This window comes from Mustela erminea, chromosome 17 (assembly GCF_009829155.1).
Source record: "Mustela erminea isolate mMusErm1 chromosome 17, mMusErm1.Pri, whole genome shotgun sequence".
Classification (NCBI taxonomy): domain Eukaryota; kingdom Metazoa; phylum Chordata; class Mammalia; order Carnivora; family Mustelidae; genus Mustela; species Mustela erminea.
Genome location: NC_045630.1, coordinates 48400587 through 48421099, shown reverse-complemented (window position 1 = coordinate 48421099; position 20513 = coordinate 48400587).

Genomic DNA, 20513 nt, shown 5'->3' with positions numbered 1-20513 from the left:
TGTTAAAACACATTTCTAATTACTTTTGACTTTATATAAATAAATTCACATGAAAACGTTTTAAAATTTTGAATTATGGCAAAATATTCACATACTTTTAAAGTTTTATATATATATATATATATATTTAAAATTTCTTTTTTTTTTTTTTAAAGATTTTATTTATTTATTTGACAGAGAGAAATCACAAGTAGATGGAGAGGCAGGCAGAGAGAGAGAGAGGGAAGCAGGCTCCCTGCTGAGCAGAGAGCCCGATGCGGGCCTCGATCCCAGGACCCTGAGATCATGACCTGAGCCGAAGGCAGCGGCTTAACCCACTGAGCCACCCAGGCGCCCTATATATTTAAAATTTCTATTAACAAAACTACATTGGATTCAGTTGTATTTGTAGATCTAAAGGCAGGAGAAAAAAAGCAAAAATAAGCAAATGGGACTACATCAAACTAAAAGGCGTTATGAGATCTAGTAGTTTGAGGGTGGAGTATTTTGGGTTTTCCATATAAAGTGTCATGTCATCTGTGAAGAGAGAGAGTTTGATTTCTTTGCCAATTTAAAAAATTTTATTTCTTTTTGTTGTCTGATTGCTATTGCTAGGCATTCTAGTACTGTGTTGAACAACAGTGATGAAAGTGGACATCCTTGTTGTGTTCCTGATCTCAAAGGGAAGGATTTTAGTTTTTCCCCCTTGAGGATGATATTCGCAATGGGTTTTTCATGGATAGATTTTATGAAGTTGAGGAATGTTCCTTCTATCCCTATACTTTGAAACATTTTAATCAGGAACAGATGCTATATCTTGTCAAATGCTTTTTCTGCATCATTTGAGAGGACCATGGCTCTTCTCTTATTGATTTGTTCTATCACATTGATATGTGAATGTTGAACCACCCTTTCATCCCATGGATAAATCCCACCTGGTCATGGCAGATAATCTTTCTAATGTACTGTTGAATCCTATCAGCTAGGATCTTGTTGAGAATCTTGGCATCCATATTCATCAGGGATATAGGTCTGAAATTCTCCTTTTTGGTGAGGCCTTTGCCTAGTTTGTGGATCAGGGTAATAATGGATTCATAAAAAGAGCCTGTAAGTTGTCCTTTATTTCTATTTTTTGAAACAGCTTCAGGAGAATAGATATTATTTCTTCTTTGAATGTTTGGTAGAATTATCCAGGGAATCCATCAGGACCTGGGCTCTTATTTTCTGGGAGGTTTTTGACCACTGCTTCAATCTCATTACTAAATATTGATCTATTCATGTTGTCAACTTCTTCCTGATTCAGTTTGGGAAGTTTATTGGTTTTTAGGAATGTATCCATTTCATCTAAGTAGCTTAATTTATTGGCATATGACTGTTGATAATAATTTCTGATGATTATTTCTATTTCCTTAGTCATGATCTCTCCCTTTTCATTCATAATTTTATTAATTTGGGTTCTCTCTCTTTCTTTTGGATTAGTTTGGCCAATGGTTTATCGATCTTATTGATTCTTTCAAAAAACCAGCTTCTAGTTTCATTGATATGTTCTACTGTATCTCTAGTTTCTATCTCATATAGCAATTCAGTAGTGTGGCAGGATACAAAATCAATGTACAGAAATCAGTTGCTTTCTTATACACTAACAATGGAAATATAGAAAAGGAAATTAGAGAATCAATTCCATTTACTGTAGCACCAAGAACCATAAGATACCTGGGAATAAACCTAAACAAAGAGGTAAAGGATCTGTACTCAAGGAACTACAGAACATTCTTGAAAGAAATTGAAGAAGACACAAAAAGATGGAAGAGCATTCCATGCTCATGGATCAGAAGAATAAACATTGTTAAAATGTCTATGCTGCCTAGAACCAGCTATACTTTCAATGCCATCCCAATCAAAATTCCACCAGCATTTTTCAAAGAGCTGGAACAAACAATCCTAAAATGTGTATGGAACCAGAAGAGACCCCGTATAACTAAGGAAATGTTGAAAAAGAAAAACAAAACTGGGGCATCACATTGCTTGAATTCAAGCTTTAGTACAAAGCTGTGATCACCAAGACAGCATGGTACTGGCACAAAAACAGACACACAGACCAGTGGAACAGAATAGAGAGCCCAGATATAGACCTTCAACTCTATGGTCAAATAATCTTTGACAAAGCAGGAAAAAATATACAGTGGAAAAAAGACAGTCTCTTCAATAAATGGTGCTGGGAAAACTGGACAGCTATGTATAGAAGAATGAAACTTGACCATTCTCTTACACCATACGCAAAGATAAACCCGCAATGGATAAAAGATCTCAACGTGAATCACGAATCTATCAAAATCCTAGAAGAGAACATAGGCAGTATCCTCTTCAACATCGGCCACAGCAACTTCTTTCAAGACCTATCTCCAAAGGCAAAGGAAATAAAAGTGAAAATAAGCTTTTGGTACTTCATAAAGATCAAAAGCTTCTGCACAGCAAAGGAAACAGTCAACAAAACAAAGAGGCAATCCACAGAATGGGAGAAGATATTTGCAACTAACATTACAGACAAAGGTCTGATACCCAAGATCTATAAAGAACTCCTCAAACTCAACAGTCAAAAAACAGATAATCACATCAAAAAATGGGCTGAAGACATTAACAGACACTTCTCCAAAGAAGATACAAATGGCTAACAGTCACATGAAAAAGTGTTCATCATTACTAGCCATCAGGGAGATTCAAATCAAAATCACATTGAGATACCACTTCACACCAGTTAGAATGGCCAGAATCAACAAGACAGTAAACAACAAGTGTTGGAGAGGATGTAGAGAAAGGGGAACCCTCCTACACTGTTGGTGGGAATGCAAGTTGGTGCAGCCACTTTGGAAAACAGTGTAGAAATTCCTTAAGAAATTAAAAATAGAGCTACCCTATGACTCTGTAATTGCACTACTGGGTATTTACCCCAACAATACAGATGTAGTGAAAAGAAGGGCCATCTGTACCTGAATGTTCATAGCAGCAATGACCACAGTTGCCAAACTGTGGAAAGAACCAAGATGCCCTTCAACAGACGAATGGATAAAGGAGATATGGTCCATATATACAATGGAGTATTATGCCTCCATCAGAAAAGATGAATACCGAACTTCTGTCAATATGAACGGGACTTGAGATTATGCTGAATGAAATAAGTCAAACAGAGAGAGTCAATTATCATATGGTTTCACTTACTTGTTGAGCATAAGGAATAACACGGAAGACATTGGGAGAAGGAGAGAAGTGAGTTGGGGGAAATCGGAGGGGGAGACAAACCATGAGATACTGTGGACTTTGAGAAACAAACTGAGGGTTTCAGAGGGGAAGGGGTGGAGGGTTAGGTGAGCCTGGTGGTGGATATTCAGGAGGGCACATATTGCATGGAGCACCAGGTGTGGTGCATAAACAATGAATTTTAGAACACTGAAAAAGAAATTAATTTAATTTAATTTTAAAAACTAAAAGGCTTTTCTACTGCAAAGAAAACCATCATCAAAGTGAAAAGGCAACATACTGAATGGAAGATGAGATTTGCAAATCATACATTGATAAGGAGCTACTATCCAAATATGTAAAGAATTCACACTATTCAAGAACACCAAACAACAACAACAACAACAACAACAAATCCTCACTTAAAACATGGGCAGAGGGTCTGAATAGTCATTTTTCTAAAGAAAACATCTAAATGGTCGGTAGGCGCATGAAAAGATATTCAACATCACAAGCCCAGCCCTCTGTGGAACGGGAAGTCCCAGAGAATCTGTCATTACTGACACAAGTCTCTAAACACAGAACATTCTCAACCTAAGAAGTTCCCTATTCTTCTTAAAACTTTCTTAAAGGAAGATTTGTTTTCAAAATAAACAAACAAGCTTCTGCATTCATTTGTTGTTTATTGTACCCTTAATGCATATTAGTACAATGAGATCCCCAGCCAGCCTTGATCAGGATTAGAATGAATAGTAGCTGTAATTGGTAGATCAGAAGAAGGAAAGTATAAAAGAGGACATATTTCAATAAAGATGAAAGAGCTTCTTGGAAAGAGCAATCCTCAGTAAGCAATTAATGAAGATTAACAAGACAAGGGTGGTTCTTTTAGAATAAGTGAGATTAGGGCAGGGTCATAAAGAATAGATATCTTTAACAGAACCTTAATGGAAACTTTATTGTTTAGTAATGAAATGTGGTATTTAGCAAGATGTCTTTTAAAATGCAATGCCTGTAAACTTCAAATGACATTAGTTCAAACCTGTGTCTCTTTGTCTTGAGTTTTCTCCTTCTGTGAAACAAAGAAGGAAGCCATTTTTGAGTTTGAGAATCATACAAACTCATTTTTCAGAACAGTTTAAATTTAAGTATATCTTTCCCCTATTTTCATAAACATACTTTTCAAAAGTCTTAAATGAAAGTTTTTCAAAAGTCTTAAATGAATCCGTGATTAATGGTAGGTCGAAAGTCAGGGATAGCATTCTTTTCTTTCCCATTTCATTATGAGATCTTCTGTGTAACTGCTGTCTGTTTGCAAATTCCAGAGGGGACTATGTACTTTACTTCTATGCGCAATGTGTCTCAATCCATATTTTTATAAAGTTATATAATCAATGGTGAAGATCAATTGTGAAACAGAAGATTATTTGGGGTAAAAATGAAAAAAAAGATTTTGTGTTGCAATAGAGAATAACTTTCTACTATCCTAAGTATATATAAGTGTGTGTGTGTGTGTGTGTGTGTGTGTGTGTGTGTGTGATATAATCATGTATACACCAGTGAAGATCTGATCTTTTACTGAAGTATCACTCTAAAAGCACTATAGCTTAATCAGTGAAAGTACATGGTCTTAGATTCTGACAGCTCTGCTAACAAACATTAGCTCTATCACTTGATTTGTGTCCTTAGTCAATTGCTATAAATTTTTGAGAACACTCTACTCATCTGTAAAATGGGGATATTGATGCGTCCTGGGAAGAGTATTAATTCAGTACCATATTAACATGATACAGATAGCACACTGTAGATCCTCAGTTGATGAGAAGAATTAATATTATTAAATATTGTTTTAGTACCATACAAAAGGCAGTACATACTGTTTAAAGAAAAATGTAGTTGATGACATTCAAACAATTTTTTTTTCACTCAAGTAAAATTTGTCATCATTAAGGTAATACTCATAACTTCCTGTATATTTCCTCAAGTAATCTCTTTCTTACATTGCTTGGCTTGGAAACAGAATTGGCTTGTATGTGCACAGGAAGCTTACTGTGAAATTATAACTGTCTTCTGGTCACCAGGTTTGTCACTCCTCTTGGGTAGCAGCTCATCTAACAGCAGGATAAGCTGCCACTGGGAGTTGGGGACTAGAATTTATCTGGATGCTGTCTGATTAACTAGAACCCATTACTGTCTTCCTCATTCATTCCCAATGAAGAATCCCTCTTTTTGACAGTGTCACCCATTACATGGACTTCGGAGATCGCTGTGGGTAACAGAAGCTTCATTTGATAAAGAAAAGAAGATTCTAGACTCTTTCTATTGAGGATTTCATTAGGATTTACAGTCCACTTGATAAGACAAATAATCAGGAACATGAACTCGGTGTACCCATATAAGTATATAATCTTCAACAGAAAGTATATAATCTTCAACAAAAATTCTTATATAGACACTATACCAATCTGAAGACTTAACTTCATGTGCTAAAAATAAAAAGAATATGTAGACTTCTTTTTCAAGGAGGCTATGGGGTCTGGTGTTGTTCCATGTTTCTGCAAGGTTCACATTTCTAACCTGTATCAGTGTAATATTCTCCCCCCCCACCAAAAAAAGAATATATTCTAAGCCATTATCCTTATTTCAAAAGTGTGCAGATAATTCAAATTGATCAAACTAGCAAACCACTAGCATTTTCTATAAGGCACTTTGCTAAGTACTGGAAGTATATGAATATGTAAGCTGACCTCCATGCCCTCTAAGATAAAGCAATATAATTTAAAAGATTCAGATACAGAAATGAACTAATTACTAGGAGTATACAAAGAAGAGATTCACCTAAATTAGATGAATTGAGACCTAGAATTTGAACATTTAGGGACAGATTTTCAAAGATCAACAAAATCATATTTGGTTTGGAATGGCAGCAGCTAGACTTTTTAATAGAAGCAAAGAGAATATGATAGCTCTCACGTATTCAAGATGATGTGACCGCACTTATAAAATGTGTACATTTCATAATATGGATACATTTAAATGATGTATATTACAAATGCATATAAAACAAATCAGACTTTTACATCAAAAATATCTTTATTTATGTTAAAAATTTCCCATGGCATGTGATGACTTTAACAATGTAGATAGTCCTATTATATTAATTTTGATATATACATACAAAAAGATAGAGCTTAATACAGTACATATAATTGGGGTGTGTTTGTGTGTGTGACATTCTGTATTTATGTACCAGTATTAGGTTCAATGAATCACCTGCGAAACTCATGAGCATTCTTTTCTACCTCATGTTACATATATATGTCATTTTGTCTGGAGGCTTTTTTTTTTTTTTTTTTTAACTGCTCCCAATAAATAAGAGCCTTTGCAAACCAAGAGCCATCAAAATGACCAGAGGGTCACAAAACATAACACTTAACAGGTCATGTGGTGTCACTATAATTTTACAGGCGGCATTTAAATATCATATTCCAATAACAAGAACCTTTTTTGACAGCAAAGGGAAATGGCATAAGAGAAAGCTATTTCTGTGACAGTGATTTTGGCTAGAATGCCAAATAATTCCTTACTTCAATCTTAGCTTATAATAAAATATGGTTTTACTTGTGATAATAAAGCAAACTGCACGAGTGATAGTTGTTAAGGTATTGGAAACACAGTTCATAGTCCTACACCATGCACATAATAATGTTTTTTTATACTAGTTATAACAAACCACCAGGTTCAATGGGCGTTAAATATAAACAAGCTGATACTTAGTGAAATTTGTTCTACAACTTAAATCTAGTATTTCAAATGATTATTTAAGTACTAGGTAAGTAAAAGTAATTAAAAGTATATGTTAATGTTAGAAGGATCTTAAAAGTTTGCTAGGTACTAATTTATAAATATACATTTATACATGTCTAATGATTTAATTTGTTAACAGTTTTTAGACTTTTTTGCTAAATATTATTTATTAATATGAAATCTTTGGAATAGTAGTAATGAAGACAGATTGAGAAAGAAAGTCAAAAGCAGAGATTAGCAATTCTCATAGCCTTTCAAAAAAAGGAAGTGGAGATAATTTTGTCTTCCTGACAATAAACAAATAATTAATTAGTACACTTAATGAAAACAGGCTAGAGGGCTTGTTACACATGGCAACTGAAAGTCGTTTTGGGGGGAATCTGCTGATAGTTGTATAAAGTACGGCATTTATCACCAATACTAAAGAATATATGAGACTACATTTTTAAAAGTCCAAACTTTCTTTCAATCATTTAAATATTATTATTTATTTCTTTGGTGCTTGTTATTTACATTTTTAAACAGCAAATTGTTTGTGTGTGTGTGTGTGTGTGTGTGTGTGTGTGTGTGAGAAAGAGAGATCACAGTGGTTGGTGTTGGTAGTATTGTCCTAATTTACTTCTTTTTGTTTCCATGTCTCATACCATGTGATATGATCTATGTTCCTTTCACTAGAAACTGGATTGACTTCTCACGTCCCGATTTGAGCCCACTCATGTAACTTGCTTTATCCCCGGATATATTAAGACACGTGTATGTTTGTTTGGTGAACTTTCTCTTTTGTGCTGCTCTTGGCATGACAAAAAAGGATCTGGGTAGGCCACTTGTTTAAGAAGAAGAATCATAAGAAACAGACTTGAAACAGCACCTACCCTAACATTTATCACCCAAACACAAGCCAGACAAGAGATATGTGAGCAAGACAGATATTTTTTTTAAGTTTAGATGTTGCAGAAAATCTGAAGCAACCAAGGAAACTCAAACAGCACACGGAAATCAGGGAGAATTGAGCTTTATTATCACCGGCGGGGTTAGCGGGATCCTTTCCCAAAGGCTGAGCACCTGACAGGGTCAGGGGTGAATTTTTATGGTTATGGGTGAAGGGGATGGTAACGGGGTGTTTTTGCTATCTCTCAGGGCCAATTGGTCCCCTTCATGTGGAAGTATATTCTATATGGAGGTGTTTCAGGAGAGCGCTAGATCATCCCAGGGGAATTTTTTTTTCTTTTAATCAAACAGAATGGTCATTTGGACTTTCCTTCTGTCTCAGCAGGAGCAATGACTTGTTTTCTTATCTTAACCAAACAGGACAGCCATTTGGTCTTTTCTACCACCTAATGGAGAGCAGCAGACAGGAAGAGGCTGGGGCCTGGGGGTCTCTATCTGCCTCATGTCCCCACTCCTGATGATTGGCAGGGGTATCCTAGAGATCATCATTATCTAGACTTAAGGGACTGTATCCTCGGAGGGTGAAGATACGGGCTGTCATGTGTTAAGAGATGGTATTTCTGATGAAATAGATGAGGCTGTTGAGGAGGCAAGGACCAAGGGTAACTAGGAGGAGTAGGGACAATAAAGGGCCTGCTAGGGGTAATAGCCAAGATGTCCATGATTGTGCGTTGAAACCCCAAGGTGGGAGTTCTTCTCAATGATGTTGGATGCATTCTCGGAGCTCGAGAACATCGGAATTGACAATCCCGGACTGGTTGATATAGTAGCAGCATTCTTCCTGTAGGAAGAGACAGGTTCCTCCCTTTTCAGCAGTGAGGAGATTTAGTGCTTGCCAATTCTGGAGGGCTATTGCTGCCAGACTGGAGAATTGTGTCTGGAGGGATGTTAATGAATCTGCAATGTGTTCCATGTCATCGTTGAGTTCCTGTGAAAGCTTGAAGTAAAAGTTAAGGGAAGTCTCGAGGCCTGATGCACCAGTAGCTATGGCGGTGAAGACTCTGGTCCCCAGGAGAAACAGACTATTGCCTGTCGACTTCAGTGGTGAAGAGAGACCTGGGACTGGAACTGGAAGTCTGAATATAGTGAGACAGAAGGGGACAAAAACAGAAGTATGCAAACAGAAGGGGCATTACTTTTATTGTGGCACCTAAAGAGAAGGTTGTTTTTGCAGGAGAGGAAGAAGTCGGGGCCAGAATGGGGGTGAGGGTGCGGTGGGGGGGTGCAGTAAGGTAGAGGAGCTGTGAAGTTCTGGCAGCCTGGGTCTGGGGCCTTGGTGCAGTGAAGGGGAAGAAAGCAGATTATATTGTTAGCTGGAAGCGGCAGGACTGAGTTTCGTTTGGTGCCCAAACTCATAGGGCTTGTATTATTGGGCAACGGCCAGTTAGGAGGGATGGGGTTACCAAAGAAAGTCTATCGGGCCAAGGGGAGACAGACCCAACAGGCAGAACCAGTAGGGGAATGGGTCGAGTTGAGCCATAAGTGGTAGGAGGTGTTTAAGAGCTGATGAGTATAGTTTTGAATGATTGGCCCTGGGGGAGTGGGGTTTATAGAAGAGAACCTGGGCCATGGAGGGGGTCTGTCCCGGTGGAGAGTGAATGTCATTCCAGGGTCCCTTCCAGAAACATGAATGCAGTCCCCAGCATTGCGGCTGGTCCAGGTAGGAGCCTCCGCAGTTCTGTGGGGGTAATTGTGAGGTTTGGTTGGCCTTGGACATGTAAACCGGGGAGAGCCGAAGGTTGCCTGATGTCACCCACGGGGCTATAGTCTCGCAACCCCATCAGTCAGAAACTTTTTCCCTGAATTCCTCTAACCCCTGGTCTGGACAAAGTTCTATCTGGTGTCCCTGTTCTTTACCTAGACTCCTTCAAGCACCTGCTCCTTATATGGAGCCAGGAGTTGACATAAGGATATCTGGAAGGTGGGACACTTGGCAGTGGTCTGATTACAAAGGACTTTGTCCTGGTCTTCTGAAGTCTGGGTTAATTTCCAGTCATATGTTGTTGAGTTACCGGGGGTCCCTCGTGGGAAGAGGCAGAGGAAACTTAGTAGCCATAACATGAGGCTTCAGCTGGGTTGAGAAAGGAGAAGATGTAATTTAAACTTTAGGGGCCCTTCTTTAGAGTGATCTTCAGAGAGTTTGATGGTGATGGATGTGGGATCCAGGTAGCCTGGTTTGGGTTTGCCTTTTCAGTGATAAATGGTGCATCCGTGGTGATGTTGGTAACCTTGAGGGCAGTGGGAGTTATAAGAATTACTGTATGTGGGCCAGTCCAGGTTGGGCAAAGGGGTTTATGTTTCCAATCTTTTACCCAGACCTCATCTCCAGGGTGAAAGGAATGGACAGGGGTTCCTAAGGATATAGGGGCCCTCTCTAATACATGGACGTGTAATTCTGTGACGGTTTTTCCTAGGGATAACAGTTGGTCCTGGAGGCGTGTGTCTCCTAAGACATTAAAAAAAGAAGACAACAATGGGGGTGGCCTACTATAGAGTATTTCAGATGGGGAGAATCCATTTTTCTGAGGGGTACAGTGGGAGTGGAGAACTGCTAAGGGAGGTAGATCTGTCCACCCTAAGGAGGTCTCAGCAGGTAATTTGGATAGGGTTTCCTTGAGGGTATGGTTCATATGTTCTACTTTCCCTGAGCTCTGAGGCCGGTGGGCTGTGTGGAGTTTCCAGGATATGTTGAGGGCTGAAGTTAGCTCTTGTAGAACTTCAGAGATAAAAGCCAGGTTATTGTCACTATGTGTGGTAAATGGGATCCCATACCGAGGTACAACCTCCCAGAGGAGTACTCTGGTGGCTTATCTGGCCTTCTTGTTCTGTGTTGGATATACCTCTACCCATCCTGAGAAGGTACAGATCAGAACTAGCAGATATTTTGTACCTTGGTAAGGAGTCATCTCTGTGAAGTCCACTTCCAGGTCTTTGAAGGGAGCTGTCCCTGTGCACTGTACTCTGAGGGCCGAGAAGGTCCGGTTTTTGGATTGCGTCTAGCACAGTGGTGCACCGATCTGTGACAGACTTGCATAAGGTGGAAAGTCCAATGATGTAGAAATGTTTTGCTAGCAGTTTTCCAAGCCCTGTTTTTCCCAAGTGTGAAGTTGAATGTTGTTCAGTGATAGCATAAGGGGAGAGGTTTGCTGGAATGGGTAAGTGTCCATCTGGGAGGATCCACCACCCTTGGGGATAGTGAATGGCTCCCTTGGTTTTGGCCCAGTCATTTTCAGCTGCTGTGTAAGTGGGATTTTGTAAGGAGGGGGTAATGGATGCTATAATTGCAGGTTGTCCATCTTGGACAGCTTCCCAGGCTGCCTGGTCAACTAAGCAGTTCCCTATAGCTGGCTCAGTATCTCCTTTTTGGTGTCCCCAACAGTGGATGATGGCTAAGCTTGGGGGCGCCCATACTGCTTCTAACAACTGGAGGATTTTGTTTTTGTTCTTGATGGTTTTTCCATCGGATGTGAGGAGTCCTCTTTCTTTGTAGAGTAGTGAAGGCATATCTTGAGTCAGTATATATGTTGACCTTTTTGTCCTTACACAGTAAGAGTGCCCGGATGGGGGCCCAGAGTTCACCTCTCTGAACTGACCATCCTGGAGGGAGTGCTTTAGTTTCTAGGACTTCTGTAGCCATGGTAACAGCATAACCCACTTTTCTTGGGCCATTGCTTAGGAAGCTGCTACCATCAGTGTATTAGGTAAGGTCAGCGTTCATCAGAGGGGAGTCCTGGAGGTCTGGCCAGGTGGTGTAGACTTCAGTTATGACTTCCAAACAGTTATGTTCTGATTCCCCTTCCACCATTAGGAGGTATGTGGCCAGGTTGAGGGCCTGCACAGTCTAGAAGTAGCTTTTGATATTGAATGAGCCTCGCATTTGATTACCATTTCTGACCCTGACTGTTCAGAAGAGTGATCGCTGAGTGGGGAACTTTTACTGAGAGCTGTTACCCTAGAGTGAGCTTGTCAGCTCTATACCAGAGTGAGAAGTGTGGTGGCTGCCAAGGCCCATAGTCAAGGGGGTCATCCGGAGGAGACAGGGTCTAATTTCTTTGACAGATATCCAGTGGGATCTGGCTTAAGAGGGTATAGGGGTTTGGAACCACCGGGTGTAGAGTCCGACACCCGGACAGTTTGGTAGTCATCATTGGGCTTTTTGACTGGGAGCAGTAGAGTGTTCTAGGGAGATTGGCATTTGACTAGAATGCCTGTTTCTTTTAGTCGCTCTGAGTGGGCCTGTATGCTTACTTGGGCTTTCCCAAGTGCAATTGGATACTGTCTTTGCTGTTGCAGCTGTGTTCCAGCCTTTAGTTCTATAATGACTGCAGTTCTTCAGATGGCAAGTCCAGGAGGGTTATCTTCCGTCCATACATTGGGAACTGCAGTCCAGTAGCCCTCAAGGTGTTCTTGTTCATATGATCTCCATTCTTCATCCTGGGGTGTGCTGAGGGATAAGATGAGTTGAGGTACATCAGGGTTTAGACTCACGGTGGCCTGTTCAGAAGATTCGAAAGAGATTTGTGCTCCTAATTTTGAAAGCAAATCTCTTCCCAGTAAAGGGAGTGGGCAGTCTGGAACATACAGAAATTCATGGGACACAATGTGTCCACCTAGCTTACAAGTTCAGGACTGGCAAAAGGGTTGGCTTGTGGCTTAACAAGCCCGGTCCCCATCAGTCAGAGTCTATGTTGGCTAGTTTGATAAAGTCTGGATCCTGGCCTGCCTGGGTTTCAGGTCGGGTAGAGGATGTGGATGGTTTTGGCCTTTGATTTGGGCATTCATTCTTCCAGTGCCCCATTTCCTTGCAGTATGCTCATTGGCCCTTTTTGCAGGTTCTGCATTGTTGAGGCTGTTCTCTTAACTGTTCTGCCAGTCCTTGTAGTTGAGAGTTTTGTTGAAGGGCTGCGGCCAGCAGGGTGACTTTTTGTTTCATCTTCTTTTCAGCCTTGTGTTTTGCTACAGTCTCTCAGTTTTAATAGACCTTATTGGCTATTTTTAGTAGCTGGGTGATGTTCATCGGCAAAACCCTCAAGTTTTTGGAGCTTGTGATGCATATCAGGAGCTGACTGTGCCATGAAGGCTGCATTTACCACCCATTGGTTCTCGGGTGCTTCTGGATCAAATGGAGTATATATGCAGGAAGCCTCACAAAGCTGCTCTTAGTAATTACCAGGAGTTTCTTCCCCGTCCTGAGTCACATCAGCTGTCTTTGACCTATCGGTAGGTTTCTTGGCACCTTGTCAGAGACCTCACAGGATGGCTTCCTGGTAATGCTTGATAACATTATGGCCTTCTTCTGTGTTGAAGTCCCAGTTGGGCTGATTATCTGGTACAGACTCCTCAGCCCATCCCTCAGCATTCATAACGCCACCTGGAGCCACCTCCTCGAGCCACTTACACGTCTCCTGAAGGGTTCTTCTCTCCTTAGTGTTGAACAGGGTGCAAAAGAGCTATTGACAGTCTTCCCACGTTGGTCACTGGGTTTGGAAGATGGATTCCATGAGGTCAGTCATTGCCTGTGGTTTCTCTGAATAAGTGGGAGTATGATGTTTCCAGTTTAAGAGGTTGGTAGTGGTGAAAGGCTGATAATAGATGATGGGCCGACGCGGTTGGGGGGTGTCATCTGCACCAATCGTAACAGGACCTCAGGTCTCAGGGAAGGACATTTGGTAAGTTGAGATCTCCCATGTTCAGAGATGACATGTGGTGTTTCAGGGTTCAGGTTCTGGGGAGGAGTCCCCATCATGAGTAGTTGGTGGCGGTGCAGAGGCTGGTAGTAAAACCATTGACTGTTGGGGAACCTGAAGCAGCAGGGAGACTATGGCTGTTGGCGGAATCAGGTGTTGGAGAGGCTGCAGTTGACGCTGGAATGAGGGGAGGCAGGGATGGAGCCAAAGGCAGCGGAGAGACTGAAGGTGGCAGGGTGCTAGATCCCACTTCAGAAGCAGTCGGGGGGCCAAAAAAACATACAGTGGTGGGAGCTCTTCCTCTGAGTCCCCCTGATGTATGGCTTTATTCTGAGTATTTCTGGTTGGTTGAGCAACGAAGATCCTACATTGTCCCTTACTATAAATACAGAACAGTACTCATGGGGGAAGTGTTCTAGCTATTTCTAATCAGGAGTCAATATATGGAAACTGATCTGGGTGCCCTGGGTTTCCTGTGACCACGCAATAAACACGTCTGATGGTAGGCAAATCTAAGGTTTCTTCTGAGGGCCATCCAACATCAAAACTAGGCCATTCTAGCTTGCAGATGGTCCTGAGTTTTCCCAGGGTCATAAGAACCCCGTAGTCACTGCTGAAGCCCTTTTTAAAGTTTTTAAGCATGCGATCTAAGGCAGTGGGTTTACTGGCTTTCCCTCCCATCGTGAATGATGTCAACAGACAAAGGGAGGGGATTCTTTCGGGTGCTGTCCTGCTCGTGTCCCTCACAGGAACTAGGAATGTCTTAGCTAAGGTCTATCCGAATAAGCCCCAGACCAGGCTACTCCATGGAGTAGATGACCATTATGCCATATGATGCTCCACAAGACTCAAGGTGCAACCCACTCCGTAGCTGAAGCAGTGGAATCGTACAGACAGATTCACACAGTCAGGCACTCTTCTTATTCAATCAGGTTGGCACCCCTTTCTCTGGGTATCCCTCACTAATGGGAGGTGATCAGTCTCCCTTTCCATCCTCAATGGACGGGTCTGACTGATGGTGTCATCTGAAGAAAAAAGCTTTGAAAGAAAAATAATAAAAGGGCGGCTGGGTGTCTCAGTGGGTTAAGTTTCTGTCTTTGGCTCAGGTCATGATCTCAGGGTTCTGGGATCTGGTCCCGCATCAGGCTCTCTGCTCAGCAGGCAGCCTGCTTCCTCCTCTCTCTCTCTCTGCCTGCCTCTCTGCCTACTTGTGATCTCCCTCTGTCAAATAAATAAATAAAATCTTAAAAAAAAAAAAAAACTTAAAAAATATTTTGTCTTTGGTTGCATGTGCTTTTGGTATGACATGTAAAAGCTTTTTCCTAGCCAGGTTTACTAGGAGATGCTCTTTCTTCTAAGTCTTATAGTTTTAGCTCTTACATGCTTTCATGCTTGTATATTTTTGTCTTTCTGGCAGTATGACAATGTGCTCATTAAGAAAACTTTATAAATAACTCCTAACTTCTGGAGATATAGTTTTTTTTTTACATTCTTTGTTAGATTCCTGCACATCTTTTAAAATATTTACTCACACATAATGGGTACTTTTTATGCTATCATACTTGACATTGTACTTTTAAGATACTTTCTAGGTGTATGATGCTAAAATATAATTTTCTATATTGTACATGTATCCATAAACTTACTAAATGTACTTATTATAATAACTTTCCTTTAGGTTCCTTTATATTTTCTGTATACAAAATCATTTCAACTGAAAATAATGATCTTTCTTTCTTTCTTTCTACTCATTAATCATTTTATTTCTTATTCTGGACTAATTTTGTGAGCTAGATCCTGAAGTACAATGATGAATGGAAATGGTGGTAGTGACCTTTCTTGTTTCCAATTTCAATATTTCACAATTCTGTAGAGATTGGCAGAAACTCTTAAGTAATTAAATTTCATTCTCTTCTAAATGAGCATTGAGCTTTTCAAATACTTACTATATTGATAAGATCACATTTTTTTTCTGTTTCAATCTCTTAATGTGGTGAATTATATTTTATGATTATAAAATGCTAAAACAAATATGCTTCCTTAGCATAAACGTCATTTGGTTATGTAAGGTATCTTCCTTCCTGCATAATGCTGATTTATTAACTGCTTCAGGTTAAGTTTATGAGGGAGATCAGCCAGTAATTATATTATAGCATACAATTGCAATATCTTATAAAAGGGAAGAATGTGAGAAGAGAAGGTGTTTAAAACATATTTTAGGGTAGGAGCAGATGAAAAGTTTTTTTTTTTTTTTTGAGAAGTTTGTTTATTTAGAAGCCTATTAAATCAAAGATTCTTATTTTTTATCCAAGCGAAGATGCCACGTAAGAAATTGGATGTATAAGTCCAAAGTCAGAAGTGGTATGAGCATTAGTGTTTGAAATTAGAAATTTGACAGTTGTAGGTATTTATGGTATTTAATGCCAGGAGACTGTTCACTCACAACACAGACAAAGAAAAAAGTCCAAGGACACATCCCCAATAAGATAATACTTAAAGTTCAATGAAAGGATGAGGGAACCGTTTTGCTCTAACTGTAAGGAGAAAAATGGTGAATTGTCTAAAGGGGGATCTAGAGATAACAGGAGACCTTGTTTTCAATTTGCTTTAGTTAATATAGCATATTTGCATGCCAATTACTCCATAAAGAGGGAAAATTACAAGATTAGTGACAAAAGGGGATCATTGTTGATTTGTAATCCCTGTGTGCTCAAGAGTAGATGGGATCCAGGATCCAGTGAATGAGGTTACTAAAAAGTCAATTTTACAAAGTATTCAACACCTACCTAAATTTTACATTAATTAAGCTTTGTTCAATATTATACAAATGGTCCATGATTTATGATATTCTGACTTACAGCTTTTTGACTTTATAATGGTGCAAAATGATAGGTTTTCAGGAGAAACCATATTTCAAATTTCAAATTTTTATCTTTTCTTGGAGTAGCGATATACAATACCATCCTCTCTCCTGATGCTGGGCAGAGAGAGAGAGCCAGAGCTCCTAGTCATCCCTGTGACCATTAGGGTAAACCACCAATGCTCTTACAACCATTCTGTGCTAGGACAAACATTCTGTTGTTCACTTTCAGTAGAGTCTTCAATAAATTACTTGGGATATCAAGATGTTATTATAAAACAGGCTTTGTGTTAGATGCTTTTGCCCAACTGTAGGCTAATATAAGAGTTTTATAATGTAAGCTTTGAGGAGTGAAAAGATAAATAAGGGAAAATGAGTATAAGTCACAAAGAAAATGTCTCTATATCTCCTCAAAACAAGTATCTCATAATTAAAGTTGTTTTAATCAAGCATTCATGTTATAAATAGAGGCATAAAAGAACCTAAAATTACTTTTGTGATCTTAAGTATATATTAAATATACATAACTACAGCTTAATCATTGGAAATTGCATAGAGATTGTAAGAAAAATTTGAGGGAATAAATAGCTCCTAAAAGAATACAGGCATTGCATAAGATGACAGTGGTATTTAGAAAATGTTTATAAATATACAAAAAACTGGGGCACCGGGGTGGCTCAGTTGGTTAGATGTCAGACTTTTGATTTTGGCTCAGGTCATGATCTCAGGGTAATGCTGTTTATAAAATATACTGAATTATCATGTTTGGCCATCATCATATGTAATTAATAGTAATTATTTTTCCTTGAAAAAAATCCATATAGATTTAGAGATTTTTAAAACCTATTTTAAAATAAAAACTATCTTTTTAAAATAAAAGTAAGCATTTAAAAATGTTTAGTCTCATGCAAAACTCCTTTTATGATTCTTTATTATAATTTTATTATAATTATTTGTTAAGTACCTGATAATGCATGCCCAGGTAAGATGCTAGATGTGCAAAGTATATGGAAATGAATAAGACAATTGCTTATAAGGAGTTTTAAAACACTATAGTGTGTGTTTGTGTGAGTGTGTGTAAGTATATGAGCATGCACATAAGGAAAACTCACAGGCATATAGTATATTCATTAATAGATTCTTCTGGTGATAAATACCCACCATCCTTTTGGGTATTCATAGAGGAAAAGTACAGCAAGTTGTAGATAAATTCAGAAGAGGCTTCATAACAAAAAAATAATTTGAGACTGATACTTTCGATTTGATCTTGACAACCAATGACGGGGGTAGGGAGTAGAGGAAAAGGCATTCTGAGTCATGTGATTAAAGTCACAGAGGTAGAGTTGGACAGGTGTCTTTGGCAAGCAGACAATCCAGTTTTCGTGATAATTAAATCATGTGGATTGTCAAGTTTGTAATCCCTCTCCCATATACACTGTACTTCTATTCACTTCCTAATTCCACAAGCAGGTATTGATCTTCTATTATATTCGAGAAGAAGCAGTACAATCTAAGACTACAAAGGTAGAGAAAACCTAACTTACCACAAAGAAACAGGATTTAGTAGGCAAAAATGATTCATTAACAATGTATTGGCATTTTGTGTGACAACTACCATTACAACCACAATATTGCAGTTAGAATGGCAGCATAACTAGAGGAATAAGGAGGGTGGTAAAATACATCCTGATTTTTGGTCCTGAAACTGAGTAACACCTTGTACTATTCTAAATATAGAATCACCAGCTCTCTGTATCCTTGATTCCTTGCTTCAAGGAGTATCCTTGAAAGCACACTAAACGGGGATTTACAAATCCACAATTCAAATCATAGCTTGTTTATTTATTAGTTAAATGAACTCACCCAAGTGACTGAGAGGTCAAATTGTCCAAGAAGAATTTCTGGGTTATTAAATCAGATCCAAGAAGAATTTTACTTGTTTTATTAAATCTGCCTTATTAAATCAGAGGTTAAAAAGTCCAGAAAGAATTTCTGTTTTATTGAATCAACAATTGGAATTTTAGGGCTCTGTAGTTAACAAAGTCACACTTTACACAAACTAGTTCTATTTAACCCATTCACAGACTCTCTGAGGGCATAGTAAGTACCATCCAGAAATGTGTGTCCTTTCATTTATGGTTTTGGAGATTTTACAGGGCCTCATTTTTAATCTCTGTAGTTATAAATTAGTGTAAGAAAATCAATAGAGCTATTTTCATGACAGTTCAAAATTTTAGCTCTGGAATTAAATTTTAAGATGGCTTTATGAATTTTAATACTAATTAATACTAGAAAAAACACATTTATCTTTATGTACAAGACCATAATATCATACCAGAATTTTTATATGTTTTCTAAGAGCTCAAATATTAACACAAATAGAATTTTAAAAATCTTATATCTGGTAAGATTCTATAACATAATTGGAGTCTAATGTTCTTCAATTAATTTTGTATTTCAAATTTATGTCTTAAAAATACCATTGTAGGAAGTCCTTTTTTGTTAAAATTCTGTCTACCTTCTATTTTATTTTATTTATTATTTTTTTAAAGATTTTGTTTATTTATTTAACTCAGAGAGAGATCACAAGTAGGCAGAGAGGCAGGCAGAAATGGGTGGGGGGATGGGAAGCAGGCTTCTTGCTGAGCAGAAAGCCTGGTGTGGGGCTTGATCCCAGGACCCTGAGATCATGACCTGAGCCAAAGGCAGAGGCTTAACCCACTGAGCCATGCAGGTGCGCCTCGACTTTTTATTTTCAGCCTATGAAATCTGTATTTTATTCAAGGATAAATGGTTACATTGAAAAATTATCTTTTGTATAGAATACAGGTGTTTGTATCTCCAAATTATCACGTCAATTATGTATATTTTATTCCTTTTCATTCAAATTTGTGCACTATTTCCCCAGTACACTTTAGATCAAGTCATTAATATTGATGATTAAAAAGGCACAGGCACAGTCATCTATGTAGTCTCAAACTATGTAGACACACAAAAAATATTAACTAGAACTGTATCTAACTTCACCAACTCTTGAAAAAATAATATATTTTTGTCAATCTTTAATTTGTCTTTAGTAACATAATTAATGATATTTAAAAACTGGAATCAAAATGAATTCTAGTTATTACTTTTGTGTTAAAACATGAATTCTGTTTAGCTCTTCATGATAGTGAATTATTTTACTGTTTTCAGTACCTTTCTCTAAAAGAGGTTACATTCTAAATGACTTCTTTTGACTTTCAAAGTTTTCTATCTGGTGAAAAAAAAAAAAATTTACATCTCTCTATTTCTGTGCATATGTCCCTAGAGGTCCCCTGCAGCATTTCATGCGCTCAGTCCCTAACCAAAAGGTGACATGAAATACATTTGTGTTGTTACTTCACTTTTTCACTCATGTGGCTTGGAAAGAACAGTACAAATCCCATTCCTAACTTTATTCAGTTGTGAGAATCAAATGAAATAGTATCTGAAAGTACTTTGAAAACTATACAGCATTGTGAAAATATAAGGCATTGTTATGGGTATTAAGGGAAGGACATTTTTCAGCCTTTATTATTTTCCCCTTCATCTTGGAAAGTAATTACTTCCACTTGTATTCTTACTACCTCTGATTTGTATTTGTCATTGAAAATGTGCATTGGATTGAGAGCAAATTTGGGGGAAAAAAAATCTATGGCTCTTTTATTTTCTGTTTCATGTGCAGTACTTACAGAAGTTTTGTAAATTGCTGTAGAGAAAATTGAGCAGGAGTTTAATGAACTTTCCTCAGTTTGATCTATTTGATTTAGCAATCTTTACAGAATGTGTGTATTTGTGTCACCTGAGTGTTTGGTCTAATACAGAATCCTGGGATCCCTAGGATCTACTGAAACAAATTCTTAGGAGTATATGTTTCTTAAGGTTCCCAAGTGGTTTTTTTGTTTTGTTTTGTTTTGTTTGTTTGTTTGTTTTAGGTTAAGTGCGAGAAATTTTGTGCTGGGGAGTTAGCTTTGAATAGT